General features: G+C 45.4%; 1 pseudogene; it reads right to left on the bottom strand.

The window, feature by feature from the left end:
• LOC123995502 overlaps positions 1 to 25714 on the bottom strand; it is a 119890-nt pseudogene that overhangs the window by 18589 nt on the left and 75587 nt on the right.

Genomic DNA, 25714 nt, shown 5'->3' with positions numbered 1-25714 from the left:
ATAAAGTGGTGATCCTAACTGACCTCTGACAGGGAATTTTTACTAGGATTTAATGTCAGGAATTGTGAAAAACTGTGTTTAAATGTATTTGGCTAAGGTGAATGTAAACTTCTGACTTGATATATATATATATATACACAGTTGAAGTCAGAAGTTTACATACACCTTAGCCAAATACATTGCTAGAGCGCGATGAGCCAAGTAAAGCCCCCTGGCCAAACCCTCCCCTAACCCAGACGACGCTGGGCCAAACCCTCCCCTAACCCAGACGACGCTGGGCCAAAACCTCCCCTAACCCAGACGACGCTGGGCCAAACCCTCCCCTAACCCAGACGACGCTGGGCCAAAGCTTCCCCTAACCCAGACGACGCTGGTCCAATTTTGCGCTGCCCTATGGGACTACCAGTCATGGCCGGTTGTGACACAGCTTGGGATTGAAACTGGGTCTGTAGTGACGCCTCAAGCACTGCAATGCAGTGCCTTAGACCGCTGCACCACTTGGGAGACCTCACAAGGTGTATTTTTATCTGTTTTTTAAATCTAATTCTACTGCTTGCATCAGTGTGGAATAGATGTGGAATAGAGTTCCATGTAGACATGGCTATATGTAGTAATGTGCGCCTCCCATAGTCTGTTCTGGACTTGGGGACTGTGAAGAATGTCTTGTGGGGTATGCATTCAACATGTCAATACCTCTCACAAATACAAGTAATGATCGCTCCTCCACTTTGAGCCAGGAGAAATTGACATGAATATTATTAATGTTAGCTCTCTGTGTACATTCAAGGGCCAGCCGTGCTGCCCTGTTCTGAGCCAATTGCAATTTTATTATGTCCCTTTTTGTGGCACCTGACCACACGACTGAACAGTAGTCCAGGTGCGACAAAACTAGGGCCTGTAGGACCTGACTGTTAAGAAGGTAGAGCATTGCTTTATTATGGACAAACTTCTCCCCATCTTAGCTACTGTTGTATCACTATGTTTTGACAGTTTACAATTCAGCGTTACTCCAAGCAGTTTAGTCAACTCAACTTGCTTATTTCCCACATTGTAATAAATACAAGATTTTGGTGGGGTTTGAGGGTTTAGTGAATGATTTGTCCCAAATACAAAGCTTTTAGTAAAAATATATTATTCCTTGCCACCCACTCTGAAAGGAACTGCAGCTCTTTGTTAAGTGTTGCAGTCATTTCAGTCGTTGTTGTCGCTGACGTGCTCAGTGTTGAGTCATCCGCATACATAGACACACTGGCTTTACTCAAAGTCGTTAGTAAAGATTGAAAAATCAGCAGCAGACTATGATAGACAATGTCAAAAGCTGCACTGAAGTCTAACAAAACAACCCCCCCAAATCTTTTTATCATCAATTTCTCTCAGTCAATCATCAGTCATTTGTGTAAGTGCTGTGCTTGTTGAATGTCCTTCCCTATAAGTGTCCTGAATATCTGTTGTCAATTTGTTTACTGTAAAATAGCATTGTATCTGGTCAAACACCATTTTCTCCAAAGGTTTACTAAGGGTTGGTAACAGGCTGATTGGTCGGCTATTTGAGCCAGTAAAGGGGGCTTTATTATTCTTAGGTAGCGGAATGACTTCAGCTTCCCTCCAGGCCTAAGGGCACACACTTTCTAGTATGCTTAAAAAACATGGCAAATAGGTGTGGCAATATCGTCCACAATTATCCTCAGTAATTTTACATCCAAGTTGTCAGACCCCGGGGGCTTGTCATTGTTGATTGACAACAATACTTTTTTCACCTCTTCCACACTTCCACACACTGTCTTTCATAATTTGGTCAGATATAATTGGATGTGTAGTGTCAGCGTTTGTTGCTGGCATGTCATGCCTAAGTTTGCTAATCTTGCCAATGAAAACAATCATTAAAGTAGTTGGCAAAATCAATATTTTGTGATGAATGAGCCATCTGATTCAATGAATAATGGATAAGATAATTGTGTAGTCTAGAGCGATTTTCTAGGTTAGCTAGCCAGCTATTGTCGTTCTTTTAACGCAACGTAACGTAAAAAACACTACTAGCTAGCCAGCTAGCCCCCGAATAGCAGCACTGTAGAAACTATTACACTCAACGGAACGACTTGATTAGTGTAGTGTCAACAACGCACCCACTGCCAGCTAGCCTACTTCAGCAGTACTGTATCATTTTAATCATTTTAGTCAATAAGATTCTTGCTACGTAGCTTAACTTTCTGAACATTCGAGACGTGTAGTCCACTTGTCATTCCAATCTCCTTTGCATTAGCGTAGCCTCTTCTGTAGCCTGTTAACTATGTGTCTGTTTATCCCTGTTCTCTCCTCTCTGCACAGACCATACAAACGCTCCACACCGCGTGGCCGCGGCCACCCTAATCTGGTGGTCCCAGCGCGCACGACCCACGTGGAGTTCCAGGTCTCCGGTAGCCTCTGGAATTGCCGATCTGAGGTCAACAAGGCAGAGTTCATCTCAGCCTATGCCTCCCTCCAGTCCCTCGACTTCTTGGCACTAACGGAAACATGGATCACCACAGACAACACTGCTACTCCTACTGCTCTCTTCGTCCGCCCACGTGTTCTCGCACACCCCGAGAGCTTCTGGTCAGCGGGGTGGTGGCACCGGGATCCTCATCTCTCCCAAGTGGTCATTCTCTCTTTCTCCCCTTACCCATCTGTCTATCGCCTCCTTTGAATTCCATGCTGTCACAGTTACCAGCCCTTTCAAGCTTAACATCTTTATCATTTATCGCCCTCCAGGTTCCCTCGGAGAGTTCATCAATGAGCTTGATGCCTTGATAAGCTCCTTTCCTGAGGACGGCTCACCTCTCACAGTTCTGGGCGACTTTAAGCTCCCCACGTCTACCTTTGACTCATTCCTCTCTGCCTCCTTCTTTCCACTCCTCTCCTCTTTTGACCTGACCCTCTCACCTTCCCCCCCTACTCACAAGGCAGGCAATACGCTCGACCTCATCTTTACTAGATGCTGTTCTTCCACTAACCTCATTGCAACTCCCCTCCAAGTCTCCGACCACTACCTTGTATCCTTTTCCCTCTCGCTCTCATCCAACACCTCCCACACTGCCCCTACTCGGATGGTATCGCGCCGTCCCAACCTTCGCTCTCTCTCCCCCGCTACTCTCTCCTCTTCCATCCTATCATCTCTTCCCTCCGCTCAAACCTTCTCCAACCTATCTCCTGATTCTGCCTCCTCAACCCTCCTCTCCTCCCTCTCTGCATCCTTTGACTCTCTATGTCCCCTATCCTCCAGGCCGGCTCGGTCCTCCCCTCCCGCTCCGTGGCTCGATGACTCATTGCGAGCTCACAGAACAGGGCTCCGGGCAGCCGAGCGGAAATGGAGGAAAACTCGCCTCCCTGCGGACCTGGCATCCTTTCACTCCCTCCTCTCTACATTTTCCTCCTCTGTCTCTGCTGCTAAAGCCACTTTCTACCACGCTAAATTCCAAGCATCTGCCTCTAACCCTAGGAAGCTCTTTGCCACCTTCTCCTCCCTCCTGAATCCTCCTCCCCCCCCCCCTCCTCCCTCTCTGCAGACGACTTCGTCAACCATTTTGAAAAGAAGGTCGACGACATCCGATCCTCGTTTGCTAAGTCAAACGACACCGCTGGTTCTGCTCACACTGCCCTACCCTGTGCTCTGACCTCTTTCTCCCCTCTCTCTCCAGATGAAATCTCGCGTCTTGTGACGGCCGGCCGCCCAACAACCTGCCCGCTTGACCCTATCCCCTCCCCTCTTCTCCAGACCATTTCCGGAGACCTTCTCCCTTACCTCACCTCGCTCATCAACTCATCACTGACCGTTGGCTACGTCCCTTCCGTCTTCAAGAGAGCGAGAGTTGCACCCCTTCTGAAAAAACCTACACTCGATCCCTCCGATGTCAACAATTACAGACCAGTATCCCTTCTTTCTTTTCTCTCCAAAACTCTTGAACGTGCCGTCCTTGGCCAGCTCTCCCGCTATCTCTCTCTGAATGACCTTCTTGATCCAAATCAGTCAGGTTTCAAGACTAGTCATTCAACTGAGACTGCTCTCCTCTGTATCACGGAGGCGCTCCGCACTGCTAAAGCTAACTCTCTCTCCTCTGCTCTCATCCTTCTAGATCTATCGGCTGCCTTCGATACTGTGAACCATCAGATCCTCCTCTCCACCCTCTCCGAGTTGGGCATCTCCGGCGCGGCCCACACTTGGATTGCGTCCTACCTGACAGGTCGCTCCTACCAGGTGGCGTGGCGAGAATCTGTCTCCTCACCACGCGCTCTCACCACTGGTGTCCCCCAGGGCTCTGTTCTAGGCCCTCTCCTATTCTCGCTATACACCAAGTCACTTGGCTCTGTCATAACCTCACACGGTCTCTCCTATCATTGCTATGCAGACGACACACAACTAATCTTCTCCTTTCCCCCTTCTGATGACCAGGTGGCGAATCGCATCTCTGCATGTCTGGCAGACATATCAGTGTGGATGACGGATCACCACCTCAAGCTGAACCTCGGCAAGATGGAGCTGCTCTTCCTCCCGGGGAAGGACTGCCTGTTCCATGATCTCGCCATCACGGTTGACAACTCCATTGTGTCCTCCTCCCAGAGCGCTAAGAACCTTGGTGTGATCCTGGACAACACCCTGTCGTTCTCAACCAACATCAAGGCGGTGGCCCGTTCCTGTAGGTTCATGGTCTACAACATCCGCAGAGTACGACCCTGCCTCACACAGGAAGCGGCGCAGGTCCTAATCCAGGCACTTGTCATCTCCCGTCTGGGAGCTGTTGGCTGGGCTCCCTGCCTGTGCCATTAAACCCCTTCAACTCATCCAGAACGCCGCAGCCCGTCTGGTGTTCAACCTTCCCAAGTTCTCTCACGTCACCCCGCTCCTCCGTTCTCTCCACTGGCTTCCAGTTGAAGCTCGCATCCGCTACAAGACCATGGTGCTTGCCTACGGAGCTGTGAGGGGAATGGCACCTCAGTACCTCCAGGCTCTGATCAGGCCCTACAGCCAAACAAGGGCACTGCGTTCATCCACCTCTGGCCTGCTCGCCTCCCTACCACTGAGGAAGTACAGCTCCCGCTCAGCCCAGTCAAAACTGTTCGCTGCTCTGGCCCCCCAATGGTGGAACAAACTCCCTCACGACGCCAGGACAGCGGAGTCAATCACCACCTTCCGGAGACACCTGAAACCCCACCTCTTTAAGGAATACCTAGGATAGGATAAGTATTTCCCCCCCCTTTAAGATTTAGATGCACTATTGTAAAGTGACTGTTCCACTGGATGTCATAAGGTGAATGCACCAATTTGTAAGTCGCTCTGGATAAGAGCGTCTGCTAAATGACTTAAATCTGAGTTTCCCGAAAATGTAATTTAAGTTGCTCCAAAAGTTTTTTTACTATCATTCTTTATGTAATTTATCTTTGTTTCATAGTGTAGTTCCTTCTTTTTATTCAGTTTAGTAACATGATTTCTTAATTTGCAATACGTTTGCCAATCGGTTGTGCAGCCAGACTTAGTTGACATTCTGGTCACTGGTCGCCATAGCAACACCCACCCGAGCACACACTCCAGCATATATATTTCACTGGTCATCCCCAAAGCCAATTCCTTATTTGGCCGCCTTTCCTTCCAGTTCTCTGCTGCCAATGACTGGAACTAATTGCAAAAATCACTGAAGCTGGAGACTCATATCGCCCTCTCTAACTTTAAGCACCAGCTGTCAGAGCAGCTCACAGATCACTGCACCTGTACATAGCCTATCTGTAAATAGCCCATGGTTACTGCATATAATAGCTGTAGGATCAGCAGAGGCATTCAGGGCAGTTAGAGGGACATAAATGAGGTTATTTACATTGTGTCTACCAACGCTGGTATAATGTACATTTGCTGAAGCATTATGACAACTCAGTCACAATGGTAGGGATTAACTGAGCTGCGCTTGGGTCACTGATAAGTCATTGTCTCAACCCAGCCTTATAACGCTGTGGAAGGATCATGAAACCCAAATGACTTGGGTGGATCCCATCCTCCTTATAAAATGTGTTTTGTTTTCAAAAAGGTATAGAAATGGTCAACAAAAGTTACCCCCATTCAGCTGCAATAATCACGTAGCCAGAAGAGAAAGAATCCTGCTAAAGTGTTCAATGCCACGATTCAGAGAGGGCACAGGGCCAGATATGATTGTCTAGCAGAGAGTCAATCAGCTCTTTAAAATCCAGTTTCAATCCTTCCGAGCTGCCCTTCATAATGTCATTAAAACCCACATGGACGACGATACAATCGATTTCCATGTCCTGACTTAGTACATTCGGGAGCAGCTTAGTAATGTAATTTACTAGAGCTCCGGGACAGGACATTGTTTTTGCACCAGGTACGCTCAAAGTTCTTACCATAGAGCTGCCCAAAATCAAAGTAGGCGAGAAGGACAAGGAAATCAACCCAATTCCACGGGTCACAGGATTTGGAGAACCCTTTATGGATGGCCGAGAGGCAGGATAACTTGAGCCCGTTGCTCCCGGCGCAGTCCTCCGACAGATGGAGAAGCCCCACTCGATCCAGTTTCTGACATAGGCTGGCGACCTGCGTGATCAAGGAAGCCACCTCAAGCCTAAAATCCTCGGCAAGCAAACAATTACCGCACTGGAACGCTGAGTTATCCAGTTTGTCCCGAAACAAAGCGCAGTAGATACAGCTCCCACATATGTGAAGAGCTGGACGACGGAGGGCTCCTAGGGTTGCAGGGTTTACTTCTAGTCCTCTATATAATCAAGAGTGAGAGCCAGGGTGGAGAGATTGTCTCAACACATTTTTTATTTCTTAATGTTCAGGTCAACTCTACCTTTTGAAGACTACATTAGTAGGCAGGAGGAACCACTCAGACACTGTGTGGTTGTGTCCCAAATGACACCCTATTCCCTATATATTAGTGCACTATTTTTGACCAGAGCCCTATGGGTCACTAGCCCAGGCACTAGCCTCCTCAGTAACCCTCCTCATCCGAGAAGCCAAGCAGCCCACTTGATGATGACCATCAGGGAAATTCTGAATGAACACTGACGACGATGGGCTGAGAGAGACATTCTCTGACCGGTCTGTACTATTCTACCCCCCTCTATTCTCCTGTTCTCTTCTCCTCGTCCTCTCTCATCTCCTCTCTTTACGCCCACTGACACACAGGGCTGCCACTTAGCCACAGAACAGGGTTTGACTGATGGACAATTGGTTGTTGTGGTGACCTACCAGCTGCTCAGACTTGACTCAGAAGAGCTGGACGGTCTCGGCAGCGTTCTTGACCAACGCCAGAGTCAGACTTGTGTCTACCGACGCCACGTTCAGCTCGCTGTGGAGGACACACACATAATAATATGACATGTAGGACATCGGAAAGATCAGCAAAAGAAAGTGCGATGAACAACAGATGTAAGAAATCATATTTCAGTTTTCTTCTCTGAGAATGTTGTCTGAGTGGAGAACAGTGTTTGTGTGGGTCTGTACCTGGTGATGATCTTGATGGTGCTGTCCGGTTCATCGTGGGAGGGCGGGGGTTACGACGTCCCCCCATGGGGAACACCAGGTTGACGGGGTCAAACAGACGAGACTTGGAGAGGTACGCTGCCTTGTAGGGCTGCAGAGAGTCCTTCAAAGCCTCTGGACCACACACACACACACACACACACACACACACACACACACACACACACACACACACACACACACACACACACACACACACACACACACACACACACACACACACACACACACACACACACACACACACACGTTATTTATCTCATGAATGTGTTTCCTAACAATATACATTGATGGTTAATTATTTTCCTGGTTTAAACAAAGTTCTACATTTCGGGAACATGCCTAGAGACCAGATTCTCTGTCTATTTACACGTCTCACACACACTGATCTAGACCCACAGCGAGCGCACAGTGGCCTCGTCTGTGCCGCTGGAGCGAGATAAAGACATCAGCAGTGACAGGCACGGCCACCCTCTCTTCCAACTCTCTCTCTCCCTTGCCCTCTCTCTTTTCTCTCACACTGATGAAATGGGGAAGAGGTAGAGAAACCCAAACAAACAGCAGCCTGTAGGGCCGTCAAGGGACAAGGTTGGATATGGGGTTGCGCACACACACACACACACACGCACACACACTTCTCCAGCAGCGCTCCAAACATTGGTTCATCTGGCCAGTCATTTATGCACCATAATTCACCAGACAGGGCGCCTATTGATTAATGGTGCTCTCTCGTTAACTGAAAGGTCGCTAAATGAGAATAATGACAATGACGACGAGTGATTTTTCGCACACGAGCAAATGTGCATTCAATGTTTGTTCTCCATCTCATCACCCTCTCCTCTGACTTATCCCTCCGTGTCAACCAGCCGATTCATCCATCTCTTCCCACCCGTCACTTCTCCGTCTGGGCTTCTTCACACTACCTCCTTCCATCCTCCTCGCTCACTTTATCCGTCTGTGCAGTTCTCCTTCAGCTTGTTAGTGGACCTTCTGTCCTTTCTTCACACACACACACACACACACACACACACACACACACACACACACACACACACACACACACACACACACACACACACACACACACACACACACACACACACACACACACACACACACACACACACACACACACACACACACACACACACCTCTCCCCCCCCTCCATCCCCCTCTCTCTTCAGTGCCCTACCACAGCAACAGGCACCTTGAGTAACAGAGGTAATTTGGCCCACAGCAGCGCCCGTAATTACAAGGTTAAACACTGAGAGACAACACAAAACACACAGGCTGACAGCTCTACATCAGAGAGCAAACAGAGAGATGGAGAGAGAAAGAGGGTATGGGGGTAGAGAGAGACTGGCAAAGCAAGGAAATGAAAGAGAGGTAGAGAGTGGGACAGAGTGAGGGACCCAAGAGAGAAAAGAGTACTAGAGAGAGGGAGAGAGAGATTTGATGAAGTCAGGGAGATAACCTGGCTCTCATGTACTCTTGGTTAATCAACACTGACTCAGCTTGACTGAGTGCCAGAGGGAAAACCAGCGGGGCCAGGCGCTGTAGCGTAGCCTAAGTACGCAGGGACATGATCTCCTACTGGGAAACAGGGAGCAGCAAGGGCCCCTGGCAGGGCCTGGAGCTCCACACCTTTGGGTTAATGTGTGACTCATATCAGGCTCCAGCAGTTATAGACAGACGCTAGAGTGGACAGGAGCCATTTCCACCTGTCAGGTCACCTAGCCATACCAAAGCAATTTAAACAAACACTCAGGTTGTTGCATCTGCCACAAATATAGCTGCTTTTTCCAGACACCTAAGTTTACGCAGTAGAGAGGGTCTCGGTCCCAAATGGTACCCTATTCTAAAAATCTTGGTTGACGGAGTCGTCCGTTCTTTTGACCAATCGATTGTTCAACATTTTTAAACATGTATTTTTCCACATATTCAATCAAATAAAATCCAACGTTATTAGTCACATGCGCCAAATCCAACAGGTGTCGACATTACAGTGAAATGCTGAATCCAACAGGTGTCGACATTACAGTGAAATGCTGAATCCAACAGGTGTCGACATTACAGTGAAATGCTGAATCCAACAGGTGTCGACATTACAGTGAAATGCTGAATCCAACAGGTGTCGACATTACAGTGAAATGCTGAATCCAACAGGTGTCGACATTACAGTGAAATGCTGAATCCAACAGGTGTCGACATTACAGTGAAATGCTGAATCCAACAGGTGTCGACATTACAGTGAAATGCTGAATCCAACAGGTGTCGACATTACAGTGAAATGCTGAATCCAACAAGTGTAGACATTACAGTGAAATGCTTACTTTACAAGCCTTTAACCAACAAGTTAAGGGCAGTTAAGATAATAGAGTTAAGAAAATATTTACTAAATAAATTAGAGTAAAAAAACAAGAGTAACAAAATAACAATAATGAGGCTACATACAGGGCCTTACCGGTACCGAGTCAATGTGCGGGAGTACAGGTTAGTTGAGGTAATTTGTACATGTAGGCAGGATAGATAATAAACAGCAAGTAGCAGCAGTGTAAAAACAAAGGGGGGTCAATGCAAATAGTCCGGGTGGCCATTTTATTAAACAGCAGTCTTATGGCTTGGGGTAGAAGCTGTTAAGGAGCCTTTCGGAACTAGACTTGGTGCTCCGGAGAACGGTCGGGGGCGGCAGGGTAGCCTAGTGGTTAGAGCGTTGGACTAGTAACCGAAAGGTTGCAAGTTCGAATCCCCGAGCTGACAAGGTACAAATCTGTCGTTCTGCCCCTGAACAGGCAGTTAACCCACTGTTCCCAGGCCGTCATTGAAAATAAGAATTTGTTCTTAACTGACTAAAATAAAAAGTCTATGACTGGAGTCTTTGATTATTTTTTGGGCCTTCCTCTGACACCGCCTAGTTTTTATTTATTTTATTTCACCTTTATTTAACCAGGTAGGCTAGTTGAGAACAGGTTCTCATTTGCAACTGCGACCTGGCCAAGATAAAGCATAGCAGTGTGAACAGACAACACAGAGTTATACATGGAGTAAACAATTAACAAGTCAATAACACAGAGAAAAAAAGGGGAGTCTATATACAATGTGTGCAAAAGGCATGAGGAGGTAGGCGAATAATTACAATATTGCAGATTAACACGAGTGATAAATGATCATGTACAGGTAGAGATATTGGTGTGCAAAAGAGCATAAAAGTAAATAAATAAAAACTGTGGGGATGAGGTAGGTGAAAATGGGTGTGCTATTTACCAATAGATTATGTACAGCTGCAGCGATCGGTTAGCTGCTCAGCTAGCTGATGTTTGAAGTTGGTGAGGGAGATAAAAGTCTCCAACTTCAGCGATTTTTGCAATTCGTTCCAGTCACAGGCAGCAGAGTACTGGAACGAAAGGCGGCCGAATGAGGTGTTGGCTTTAGGGATGATCAATGAGATACACCTGCTGGAGCGCGTGCTACGGATGGGTGTTGCCATCGTGACCAGTGAGCTGAGATAAGGCGGAGCTTTGCCTAGCATGGCCTTGTAGATGACCTGAAGCCAGTGGGCTGGAAAAGTCCTGAATAGCTTTTCCAACCTTTTCCATTTGGAGTGCCAAGTCATCATACCATTTCTACTGATCCGCGTGCCAGTTATGATTATCATATGCACATTTTCGTGGGTTACATTTAATTTCTGATAAAGTCTTCTTATCTCAAAGTCAATGTCATGTGGTTCATCAAAATTATATCTAAATGAAAATGATACAAATCCAAAAGTAACTTCTATTGCCAATATGTGTATATAGCCTACATATAAAAACATTGCAGCCTGCAGGTAGACCACATCCTGTTAAAAATAAATATCCTATTAATCACATTGGCTATGCATGGCCTGTCTTGCAAGGAACTTGAAACATTGTATCAACTACTAACTTGGATCCAGCCTGAAGCTCACTCTAGCAAACTTGCAACGTTGCATAAAGTATGTGAACTCTTGAGAGACAGACATAGCTGTAGGATATTTGCATAAGAAGTAATAAGGTAGGTATTTTTTATGGCATTTCCACCGGATCAAGCAGTGCATGACATTTTTTTCCCCTTTCATGCAGAGTGTTTATGGAAAGAGAGAGAGCTGGAAATATTTCTCCAATCGGCTACGTTTTTGGAACTGTTGTCATTCTCAATGGATGTAAAAACAGACTTTGTTTACGTGCTTTTTGAGTCGAAGAAAAAAATGCATTTGAGAAGCTCCACAGTGATGATGAGTTAAGACAATCAGAAATAGTATCAGATTCACAAATGGGTACATTTATAAGCCTACATTTGCGCGCAGGCCAGGTAGCCTAGTTCTATGCGTAATCTGGTGTGTGTGAGCAAAAGACAAAATAACTTGTAAATGGAATTAAATAATATTAAATAATATATAAGAATATTTTGAATCCATCAATAGAAATAACCGTAACAAAACAAACATTGTAGATTAGAAATGATAGGAATTAGAGGTAAATGTACTCCTGGTGATACTGGTGTGGCATCCCGGCAGCCTCTGCAATGGATTAGTCCACTCAGACAGGCATTTGGTGTGCCATACATGCCACTGTTGGACCAGTCGCCTAAATTAGGTCAGCCCTACCCTATTCCCTTATTTAGTGCACTACTTTTGACCAGGGCGATGGGAGGGTGAGTCTGGTCTAGCAGGATTCGAGAAAACTCTGATGTTGACGTTCCTTTATCAATCGTTTTCTTCAACTGTCCTTCAATCGTTCTCTGTTTTCTCCACTACAAAGCCCTGTCTCTCCTCAGCGAGGTGCTATATAGCTTTCTCTGGTCAGATAGCTACTGTCCTCCACGTCTGCACTCAAAGACTTCTTATACACTCACACTGGAGGCCTTTGGAAAAGCTTTATCTTTCTCTCTTCTTTCACTATTTCTGGCACTCCGCCCACACACACACACACACACACACTCCTCCGAGCACTCTAAAATATAGCAGGTTTAATGGACGTTTACTTTCTGCTCCATCCATGCATACTAATCGGTGTGCTGGCTGTGACCGGTTCTGTGGCCTGTTTTAATTGCTAGTGGTCTCCCGTGTTTAAATTTTCCTACAGCTTTAGTACTGATGGAGCAGAATATAAAGAGACTTTACATTCTGAGAGTAACCACGCATCACGGAATGTGTGTGGGTTTGTGTGCATGAGAATCTTCATACTGAAATTATTTTTGACAATCACAGCAAGCTGGGTACAATCCCACACGATTGAGTGAGTGAGTGAGTGAGTGAGTGAGTGAGTGAGTGAGTGAGTGAGTGAGTGAGTGAGTGAGTGAGTGGGTGGGTGGGTGGGTGGGTCTGTCTGTCTGTCTGTCTGTCTGTCTGTCTGTCTGTCTGTCTGTCTGTCTGTCTGTCTGTCTGTCTGTCTGTCTGTCTGTCTGTCTGTGTGTGAGAGAGAGAGAGAAAGAGAGAGAGAGACTCATCCCAAACCATTCGATCACTGTGAGTAGGATGTGAAGAGGCAGACTGCATACTGTAACAAGTTAGCTGAGAGAGAGAGAGAGAGAGAGAGAGAGACATGGAGAGAGGGGAATAAAAAAAAGAGATAGAGAGAAAGAAGGAGAAAGGGGCGAGAGAGTAGTCTAGTCTCTAATGTTTCGGAAGATTACATACACCTTAGCCAAATACATTTAAACTACAATTAATCCTAGTAAAAATTCCCTGTCTTAGTTCAGTTAGGATCAGCTATTTATTTTAAGAATGTGAAATGTCAGAATAATAGTAGAGAATGATTGATTTCAGATTTGATTTCTGTCATCACAGTCCCAGTGGGTCAGAAGTTACAATACACTCAATTAGTATTTAGAAGCATTGCCTTTAAATTGTTTAACCTGGGTCAAACGTTTTAGGTAGCCTTCCATAAGCTTCCCACAATAAGTTGGGTGAATTTTGGCCCATTCCTCCTGACAGAGCTGGTGTATTGGAGTCAGGTTTGTAGGCCTCCTTGCTCTCACACACTTTTTCAGTTCTGCCAATACATTTTATATAGGATCGAGGTCAGGGCTTTCTGATGGCCACTCCAATACCTTGATTTTGTTGTCCTTAAGCCATTTTGCCACAACTTTGGAAGTATGCTTGGGGTCATTGTCCATTTGGAAGACCAATTTGCGACCAAGCTTTAACTTCATGACTGAATATCTACATAATTTCCATCCTCATGATGCCATCTATTTTGTGAAGTGCACCAGTCGCATCTGCAGCAAAGCACCCCCACAACATGATGCTGCCACCACAGTGCTGCTTGCAAGCCTCCCCCTTTTCCCTCCAAACATAAAGAAGGTCATAATAGCCAAATAGTTATATTTTTGTTTCATCAGACCAGAGGCCTGAAAGTATGCTCTTTGTCCCCATGTACAGTTGCAAACCGTAGTCTGGCTTTTTTATGGCAGTTGTGGAGCTGTGGCTTCTTCCTTGCTGAGTGGTCTTTCAGGTTATGTCGATATAGGACTTGTTTTACTGTGGATATAGATACTTTTGTACCCGTTTCATCCAGCATCTTCACAAAGTAATTTGCTGTTGTTCTGGGGTTGATTTGCACTTTTCGCGCCAAAGTACGTTCATCTCTAGGAGACAGAACGCGTCTCCTTCCTGAGCGGTATGACGGCTGCATGGTCCCATGGTGTTTATACTTGCGTACTATTGTTTGTACAGATGAATGTGGTACCTTCAGGTGTTTGGAAATTGCTCCCAAGGATGAACCAGACTTGTGGAGGTCTATAATTGTTGTGGAGGCCTTGAAATATATCCACAGGTACACTTGACTCAAATTATGTCAATTAGCCTAATCAGATGCTTCTAAAGCCATGACATCATTTTCTGGAATTGTCCAAGCTGTTTAAAGGCACAGTCAACTTAGTGTATGTAAACTTCTGACCCACTGGAATTGTGATATAGTGAATTATAAGTGAAATAATCTGTCTGTAAACAATTGTTGGAAAAATGACTTGTGTCATGCACAAAGTAGATGTCCTTACCGACTTGCCAAACCTATAGTTTGTTAACAAGACATTTGTGGAGTGGTTGAAAAACGAGTTTTAATGACTCCAACCTAAGTGTATGTAAACTTCCCGACTTCGACTGTATGTTCACTTCAGACTTACTTGTAGTCGTGTTTGGCATGTGTGAAGAGGTCCTGGTTGTCTGTCTCTGTGGTGGGCAGGTCCATGGCGATGTCCAGCCCTGTGCTGCTCGAAATCACCCCCTGGATGCTGGATACTGCAGCAGCCGACGCCGCAGGTCATTATAAAGACAGAGAAGCTTTTAGGGTACTCTCCCTCTAATGCCTGCTTGAGGAAGGATGAGGCTGGATAGAGAAAGAGACGGCGAGAGAGAGAGAGAGAGAGAGAGGGGGGTGAGAAGGAGGTCACAAAAAGAGAAGATTGAGAAGGAGGACGAGCAGGAGAGTGGAGCTGTAAAATGTCACCTTCTGTGTTTTAATGACTGCAAAGGTAAACATCTGCTTTGATGCACACTAACAGTCTTTCTGCTCCCGTGAACCAGAAACATCACATTATCCCCGAGTACCAGACTGGAGCATGGATGAAGGGATGAGACTGAAACAGAAAGACTATCCCGCTTAAAAGAACAGAAAATAAACGGTGACATTTTCCTGCTCATTATTATGTTAATCCCCTGACTTTGCGAGTGATTAGTTGCTCGTTAGGGGATGATATGCAGATTGTTTTAATGTAGATTGATTTGGTGAATGCATAATATAGCGTTTTATAATGATTCATACAGGTTTGAACTGAAGTAATTTCAGGCTCTAATGAGGTCTGGAGGGAGCAGCGCAGGCAGGAGGAGAAAGGATAATGTGCATCGATAGCATTCATATACACTACTCTAATTATATTCGTATACATATCCTCGCATTTATATACACTACTCTAATTCATATCCTCGTATACGGGAGGAGAAAGGATATAGCACGGGAGGAGAAAGGATCATGTGCATCGATAGCATTTATATACACTACTCTAATTCATATCCTCGTATACGGGAGGAGAAAGGATCATGTGCATAGATAGCATTCATATACACTACTCTAATTCATATCCTCGTATACGGGAGGAGAAAGGATCATGTGCATGGATAGCATTTATATACACTACTCTAATTCATATCCTCGTATACGGGAGGAGAAAGGATCATGTGCATGGATAGCATTCATATACACTACTCTAATTCATATCCTCGTATACGGGAGGAGAAAGGATCATGTGCATCGATAGCATTCATATACACTACTCTAATTCATATCCTCGTATACGGGAGGAGAAAGGATAATGTGCATACAGCATTTTACATTCAGTATATTTATTCTAATTCTCATATTTCCATATGCTAATAGAACCATAGGTTATATTTCACCATAAGAGAAAGAATAAAGAGAAAAAAATATTAAAATATTTGGAGGGGTGGGAGCCACTGGCACAGAGACAGACGGAGGAAGGATAGAGCCAGGGAGACAAAGACAGAGAGAGAGGGAGGAAAAAGAGATATACTGGGCCTGTGCGGATGAACTCCATATTGCCCAGTGAGAGTGAATGAGGAGCATCATTAACAGGTGATAACACTGAACTGTGTTAGAACAGGGATCAATAGACACCGATTCGTCCAAGGCAGGCTGCTGTGATTAGTGCAACGGTGACTGGATCATAGCTCGACTGCTCTCTTTCTTTACCCTGCCAAGGGAGCACTTTGTATAGGTTGTGTTGCACACATTATCCCTTCATATCTTTTTCATGACATCTGCTATCAGTCAATGTTCTCGAGTCTCTCACCACCAGGGAATTAGATGCAGAACTCGGCAGGAGAAAAGACAACGGCGTCTATAAGAGTTTTTAAAAAACAGTTCCATATGCAATCAAAAGATTCTATAGGTAGGCAGCCCACAGGTCGCAGTGTGAAAATAGAGTTAACAGCACCACAGGAGCCAAACACACCTCTCTTTTACTCACCTCTACATCTACTGACATTTATCCCTTCTGCTGAAATGGCACACTTACTGTAAGATAAGGAGGGGGCGGAAACGTTTCTCCGCGGTGTGTGGAGGGATGCTGTTGGGTTGTATCTCCACCTTATATAAGGCAGGGCCCATGGCGGGGTATAAATTAAAGGTGTGTGTGCGAGTATGTGTGTTTATAGACCCTGTCCTGTCTGAAAGGGGGGTATATATCATCAGAGAGGTGTAATCATACCCCGCAGTGGTTGGGACGGGACAGGGACGGGCGTTTAGGCTTTATAGGAGAAGGGAAGAGTGATGGCCCCACCGTCTGTGCTGTACCACTGATACACTCACACAAACGCACGGAAATGCAGGTACAGCAATACTTGCAGGCGACGTTCCCTGAAAGAGAAAAGATGAAGAGAAATGTATGAGGGAGAGAGAGAGAGAGACACTCAGAGAGAGCGAGTAAGCACACACACTGCTATTAGGGTGCATCAGCGTTACTCTGAAACAGACATTACTATGTAGCCTCACCAGCCGTTGCTCTCTGGAACTCCACCGAGAGAGTGTGTGTGACAACACTCCAAAACGTGTAGAGGATATCAGGCTGGCCGTCCTGCAGTGAGAAGAGAGAAACGGTGGCCTCCCGGGTGGCGCAGTGGTTAAGGGCGCTGTACTGCAGCGCCAGCTGTGCCACCAGAGACTCTGGGTTCGCGCCCAGGCTCTGTCGCAACCGGCCGCGACCGGGAGGTCCGTGGGGCGACGCACAATTGGCCCAGCATCGTCCGGGTTAGGGAGGGCTTGGCCGGTAGGGATATCCTTGACTCATCGCGCACCAGCGACTCCTGTGGTGGGCCGGGCGCAGTGCACGCTAACCAAGGTTGCCAGGTGCACAGTGTTTCCTCTGACACATTGGTGCGGCTGGCGTGCCGTGTTAAGAAGCAGTGCGGCTTGGTTGGGTTGTGTATCAGAGGACGCATGACTTTCAACCTTCGTCTCTCCGAGCCCGTAAGGGAGTTGTAGTGATGAGACAAGATAGTAGCTACTAAACAATTGGATATCATGAAATTGGGAGAAAAAGGGGTAAAAAATAATAATAATAAAAGAGAAGAGAGAAACAACTGAACAGAGGGTCACACAAGGAGACACACACACAGGGCTGTGATGAGTGCAGTCTGCACCCCACAGGCAGAAGGGCAGTGTGACTGTCATTAACATCATTATCTACCAGTGTGATCCTGGTAGATAATGCTGCACACATTTATCACACTGCAAATCAGCTAGCACCCCACACACAAGTGCGCGTGTGCCATAACTGTCGCCGTGGACAACAATGACAACTCATCACCATGGTTACAAGTTATAGCTGGGCGTCTTAGGAGGTTAGTGCACTAATGAGTGTCCACTCCTCTGATGCAGAGTTAGTACACACGAGATCAGACAAATTCCGTCTCCTTGCTTGACATCCTGATTACAGATTGATGTGTCTTTCGGCTCTAGATCTGTATTTCCTCATGCTGTTTGTCTGTAGAGCTGAGCTAGCCCTACACTCATACTAATGACCTGCTCTGATCTGGTCCTAAGATGACAGGAGGAAAAGTGTGTACAGTGGAACAGGACATGGTGATGATGATCTAATGGTGATGATGATTTTGATGATCTTAATGATGATGATGATCTTAATGATGATGGTGTGATGATCTTAATGGTTATGATGATGATTTGAATGGTGATGGTGGTGATGATCTTAATGGTGGTGATGGTGTGATCTTAATGATGATGATGATGGTGATAATCTTAATGATGATGATGCTGCTGGTTATGGTGATGATGACTGTGTTGATGAAGATGGTGATGATCTTAATGGTGATTATGATGGTGATGATCTTAATGGTGGTGATGGTGATGATCTTAATGGTGATGATGGTGATGATCTTAATGGTGATGATGATGATCTTAATGGTGATGATAATGATGGTGATCTTAATGCTGATGATCTTAATGGTGAGGATGATGATGGTGATGATCTTAATGGTGATGCCGATCTTAATGGTGATGACGATGTGATCTTAATAGTGATGATGATCTTAATGGTGATGATAATGCTGGTTATGGTGATGCTGATAATGACTATGATGATGAAGCTGGTGATGATCGTAATGGTGATGATGAAGATGGTGATGATCTTAATGGTGATGGTGAAGATGGTGATGATGACGGTGGTGCTGATCTTAATGGTGATGATCTTAATGTTGGTGATGAAGATGGTGATGATGATCTTAATGGTGATGATGATGATCTTAATGGTGATGATCTTAATGGTGATGATGATCTTAATGTGATTATCTTAATGTGATGATGGTGATGATCTAAATGGGGATGATGATGATGGTGATGATCTTAATGGTGATGATGATGATCTTAATGGTGATGATGGTGATGATCTTAATGGTGATGATGATGATCTTAATGGTGATGATGGTTATGATCTTAATGGTGATGATGACGGTGATGATCTTAATGGTAATGATGATGGTGATGATCTTAATGGTGATTATTATGATCTTAATGGTGATGATGGTGGTGATGATCTTAATGGTGATGATGATGGCGAGGATCTTAAGATGATGATGGTGATGATATTAATGGTAATGATGATCTTAATGATGATGGTGATGATCTTAATGGCGATGATCTTAATGGTGATGATGATGATGATCTTACTGGTGGTAATGATGATCTTAATGGTGATGATGCTGGTGATGATCTTAATGGTGATGATCTTAATGGTGATTACCTTAATGGTGATGCTGGTGGTGATGATCTTAATGGTGATGATGCTGCTGGTTATGGTGATGCTGATAATGACTGTGATGATGAATATGGTGATGATCATAATGGTGATGAAGATGGAGAAGGTGACGGTGGCAATGCTCTTAATGTTGATGATAATGATGATCTTAATGTGATAATGGTGAAGATCTTAATGGTGATTATCTTAATGGTGATGATGATCTTGATGGTGATCTTAATAGTGATGATCTTAATGCCGATGATAATGATGATGATCTTAATGTGATGATCTTAATGGTGATTATCTTAATGGTGATGATCTTAATGGTGATGATCTTAATGATGATGATGATGTTCTTAATGGTGATGATGATCTTAATGGTGATGATGATGATCTTAATGGTGATGATGATGGTGATGATCTTAATGGTGATGATGATGATGACAGCTGTGTGAGATGTGCTTCATTTCTAGGTAAACTGCTCCAGAGCCTAAAGACTGGATGATTTCCGCTTATCTTACAGAAACTAAAGTAAACTAGGCCTACTCTGCTTCATGTTCTACATAGTGTACTGTCCTGTGGCCTAACACAAAAAGGGCACACACACACAGTCAATCAATGCTAACCTGATAACATTAAACCAACACAAAATAGACTACACTATGTCCATGTCCTCCTTCTGAACTTACACACACAGGCATGTACACACACAGGCATGTACACACACACACACACACACACACACACACACACACACACACACACACACACACACACACACACACACACACACACACACACACACACACACACACACACACACACACACACACACACACACACACACACACACACACACACACACACACACACACACACACAGACAGCATTAGACCTTAATTGGAGCAAGCTGATAATAGGTTGACTGCTCTCCTGAATAGAAAAGGCTAATTATAGGACTGTGGACTTTTATAAAGAATAAAGAGAGATGGAGAGACAGATAGAGAGAGAGAGACGGAGAGAGCATGACAACTGACGGAACGAGAGGGGGACAGAAACAGAGTGAAAGAGAGGAAGGGAGAGAAAGAGAGGGAGGGAGCAAATTAAAAGGGTCCATGCTTCTCTAAGAAAGAAAATTGGCACAGCTGAATCTCTTTCAGCTTGTATTAGAGAACTTAAGTCCCTGCATGCTGTTCTGCTTAACAGCCCAGCATTCTGCTGATGCCAGCAGAGTCAATAAAGCCTGGGTAGGTCTGGTCCAGGACAGGCCCAGGTAATGGACCGATCAGTATGGAGAGAGGGGAATGGGAGAGGGAGGGGATGGGAAAGAGGTTGGCAGGGGAAGGCAAAAGAGAAGAGAAGGATATTGCCAAGAGTAGATGGATAGATGTTGTGGAAGGGTGTGCTGATGACAGTCCAGGGGCAAGGACACACAGGCCTTTTACGAGGACATGGCGTCTCACCTTAATGATCTCATTGATGAAGCAGACGTGAGTGACAGGGTCTCTCTTCTTCATCAGGACCTTCTGGAGGTGTTGCACCTAAACACAGAGAGATTACAGGTTAACTCTGTACTCCCTGACTAGGTACATTACTCTACTTCAGCAGGTAAAAGTGCACCTTTGCTTGGGTAAAGTATCTGTAAAGGTAAAGGCATACCTGTCCGCAAGCGAGCACTGATCTGGTCCATGAGTTTCTCTAGGTTGGTCCAGAGAGCAGCTCGGAACGCTGCCGTGTTACCTGGTGCTCTGCCGGGCGCACCTGACACACACAAACAAAACTATACGGGTTAAGAAGTTACACAAGACACAAGTACCTAAACTGAAACACAACATTCCTCAACCCCTAACGCTCACTCACCCACCACCTACCTCTGTTGTCAGCGGACTGGGTGAGTCCCTTGATATCCAAGGAGGTGGTGACGTTTGTCCTGTATGGTGGTCCGGTAGCCCTCCACCACCAACACTGATGGTCTCCCTCAGACTGCCCAGGTTACGGAACACCTGGAGGGACGTGCCCACCTGGGTCGGGTTCTACATGGGGACAGAGAGGAGACCGTCTCAGTCAGTCAACCCCAACACTGTCTAGTCTGAGACAGTCAGCCTCGGAGCACAGTGGAGTCCAATCAACCAACTAAATACACTTCAGACAGTTCTAGTAACCGGACAGACACACAGAATGGAGTGTACCTCACACTCTAGAATAGCACAGAGTGAAACACACGTACAGACTGACACACACACACCTCCAAGCTCAGACGATTGATGTCACTGTCATTTTCAACAATTCTCCTCAGCTAACGGAAAGAAGATCAGGTTACGCAAGTACTCTGACATTTTTGGGTGTGTGTCCGTGTGTGAATATGTGTGTGGGTGTGTGTGAGTAATTACTAACAGGGTTTGATAGCAGCTCTTATTAAGGAACCGGCACTCAGGACTAATCAGAGCTTTGTTCACTATCATCCAGAAACCGCTCACACCTTCCCTCCCCCCTCTCTCCTTCCCCGCTCTCCTCGCTGTTGCACACGTGAAACTGAGATTGAGGTCAGACCCCAATCTTCTAGCTCCCTCCCTCTCCACCTCATTTCTCCGGCCTAACGAGTTCTTGGAAACACAGTTACAACTCTCTCCATTCCTAACTCAAGGCCATTTAGGAAACTGCCCCTAAAGTCAGCTCCAGCTGGGTTATAATCAGGAAGCCAGCGCCAGAGCTCACGGCCCAGTGAGGTGTCAGCTGGTGGATGTGATACTGTCAAGACCCTGTCATGGAGCCTCGACCCCAGCCGTCTGGAAGACGTGACACTATACGTCTCGTGTCTGCAGTCCATGGATCAGTCAAATGAGGTGACACAGGTGTTGACTTAACCATGACGTCTCATGTCCAAAGCCATGATGCAGTACTTCTAACGCCAGAGTTTGCTGTGGATAAAAAGGACGCGTCCGTGTATGACGCACACAGAAAAACACACACTGCCGAGGGGCGAGTTTTGATCAGTTCTTTGCATGCTTGAGCGTGCAGCGTCCTTCCGGGTCGGGTGGGTATGCATGTATGTATGTCATGCACTACATGACCAAATATATGTGGACACCTGCTCGTCAAACATCTCATTCCAAAATCATGGGCAATAATATGGAGTTGGTCGCCCCTTTCCTGCTATAACAGCCTCCACTCTTCTGCAAAGGCTTTCCACTAGATGTTGGAACATTTCTGTAGGGACCTGCTTCCATTCAGCCACAAGAGCATTAGTGAGGCCAGGCATTGAAGTTGGGCATTAGGCCTGGCTTGCAGTGGGCGTTCCAATTCATCCCAAAGATGTTTGATGGGGTTGAGGTCAGGGCTCTGTGCAGCCCAGTCAAGTTGTCCCACACCGATCGACAAACCATTTCTGTATGGAACTCGCTTTGTGCACAGGGAACAGGAAAGGCCCTTCCCCAAACTGTTGCCAAAGTTGGAAGCTCAGAATTGTCTAGAACGTCATTATGCGGTTGTGTTAAGATTTCCATTCACTGGTACTAATGGTCCTAGCCCGAACCATGAAAAACAGCCCCAGACCATTATTCCTCCTCCACCAAACTTTACAGTTTGCACTATGCATAGAGGCAGGTCGCGTTCTCCTGGCATCCACCAAACTCAGAATTGTCCGCCAGTGATTCATTACTCCAGAAAACGCATTTCCACTGCTCCAGAGTCCAATGGCGGAAAGCTTTACACCACTCCATGGCTGCTCGGCCATGGAAACCCATTTCATGAAGCTCACAACAAACAGTTATTGTGCTGACGTTGCTTCCAGAGGCAGTTTGGAACTCAGTAGTGAGTGTTTCAACCAAGGATATATGATTTTAACACGCTGCGCACTTCAGCACTCAATGGTCCCGGTCTGTGAGCAGGTGTAGCTTACCACTTTGCGGCTGAGCCGTTGTCACTCCTAGACGTTTCCGGCTCTAGCAGGGCTGAAATTTCACAAACTGACTGTTGGAAAGGTGTCGTCCTATGACGGTGCCACGTGAAAGTCAGATTTTACACACCTGTCAGCAACGGGTGTGGCTGAAATAGCTGAATCCACTCATTTGAAAGCGTGTCCACATACTTTTGAACAACAGCTGTGTCTTTGTGAGATGCAGAGTGGGTGAACGGATGATCTCCGTATGTGTGGTTCCCACCGTGAAGCATGTGATTCTGTGCAGGTGTTCTAAAAAAAAATAACCGGTAGTGTATATACAGTACCGGTTAAAGGTTTGGACCTACTCATTCAAGAGTTTTTCTTTATTTGTACAATTTTCTACATTGTAGAATAATAGTTGAGACATCAAAACAATTAAATAACCCATGAAATCATGTAGTAACCAAAACAGTGTTCAACAAATCAAAATATATTTTACATTTGAGATTTTTCAAATAGCCACCCTTTGCCTTGATGACAGCTTTGCACACGCTTGGAATTCTCTCAACCAACTTCAACTGGAATGCTTTTTCAACAGTCTTGAAGTTAGTGTGTATGTACACACACACACACACACATATACACTACCGTTCAAAAGTCCTTGTTTTCCATGAAAACACACATGGAATGAGTTGCAAAATAAATAGGAAATATAGTCAAGATGTTGACAAGGTGATAAATAATTATTCTAAATTGAAATAATAATTGTGTCCCTCAAACTTTGCTTTCGTCAAAGAATCCTCCATTTGCAGCAATTACAGCCCTGCAGACCTTTGGCATTCACATTGTTTGCTGAGGTAATGTGAAGAGATTTCCCCCCATGCTTCCTGAAGCACCTCCCACAAGTTGGGCTGGCTCGATGGGCACTTCTTACGTACCATACGGTCAAGCTGCTCCCACAACAGCTCAATAGGGTTGAGATCTGGTGACAGTGCTGGCCACCATTATAAACAGAATATCAGCTGACTGCTTCTTCCCTAAATAATTCTTGCATAGTTTGGAGCTGTGCTTTGGGTCATTGCCCTGTTGTAGGAGGAAACTGGCTCCAATTAAGCGCCGTCCATAGGGTATGGCATGGTGTTGCAAAATGGAGTGATAGCAAGATCCCTTTTACCCTGTACAAATCTCCCACTTTACCAGCACCCCCAGACCATCACATTGCCTCCACCAGGCTTGACAGATGGCGTCAAGCACTCCTCCAGCATCTTTTCATATTTTCTGCATTTCACAAATGTTCTTCTTTGTGATCTGAAGACCTCAAACTTAGATTGGCTGTCCATAACACTTTTTCCGATCTTCATCTGTCTGTGTTCTTTTGCCCATTTTCATTTTTTCGTTTTGTTGGCCAGTCTGAGATATGGCTTTTTCTTTGCAACTTTGCCTAGAAGGCCAGCATCCCGGAGTCGCTTCTTCACTGTGGACGCTGAGACTGGTGTTTGCGGGTCTATTTATTGAAGCTGCCAGTTGAGGACTTGTGAGGCATCTGTTTCTCAAACTAGACACTCTAATGTACTTGTCCTCTTGCTCAGTTGTGTACTGGGGCCTCCCACTCCTCTTTCTATTCTGGTTAGAGCCAGTTTGAGCTGTTTTGTGAAGGGAGTAGTACACAACGTTGTACGAACTCTTCAGTTTTTGGCAAATTCTCGCATGGAATAGCCTTCATTTCTCAGAACAAGAATAGACTGACGAGTTTCAGAAGAAAGTCTTTGTTTCTGGCCATTTTGAGCCTGTAATCGAACCCCCAAATGCTGATGCTGCAGATACTCAACTAGTCTAAAGGAGGCCAGTTTAATTGCTTCTTTAATCAGAACAACAGTTTTCAGCTGTGCTAACATAATTGCAAAAGGGTTTTCTAATGATCAATTAGCCTTTTAAAATGATAAACTTGGATTAGCTACGCAATGTGCCAATGGAACACAGGAGTGATGGTTGCTGATAATGGGCCTAGATATTCCATTTAAAAAAAACTACCGTTTCCAGCTACAATAGTTATTTACAACATTAACAATGTCAACACTGTATTTCAATTTGATGTTATTTTATTGGACATAAAATGAGCTTTTCTTTAAAATAAAACAAGGACATTTCTAACTGATCCCAAACTTTAGAACGGTAGTGTATATATGCATACACACACACACACACACACACACACACACACACACACACACACACACACACACACACACACACACACACACACACACACACACACACACACACACACACACACACACACACACACACACACACACACACACACACACACACACTTGTCCCCAGTGTAGAAGGTACCGAGGGGGATCTTTCTCTTTCGACAAGACAAAATCAGGTTAATTAGTTTGTCTTGATTGGGCACTCACGCACACACGCACACACGGAGTAGTGAGACCTTCTTTGTCGGTGGGGAGGTGAGAGGAGCTGTCTAAAAACACCCCCACTCAGTCTTAACGAGCATGTGC

This window comes from Oncorhynchus gorbuscha, linkage group LG14 (genome assembly GCF_021184085.1).
Source record: "Oncorhynchus gorbuscha isolate QuinsamMale2020 ecotype Even-year linkage group LG14, OgorEven_v1.0, whole genome shotgun sequence".
NCBI classification, from domain to species: Eukaryota; Metazoa; Chordata; class Actinopteri; order Salmoniformes; family Salmonidae; genus Oncorhynchus; species Oncorhynchus gorbuscha.
This window is presented reverse-complemented; position numbering and strand designations above follow the sequence as displayed.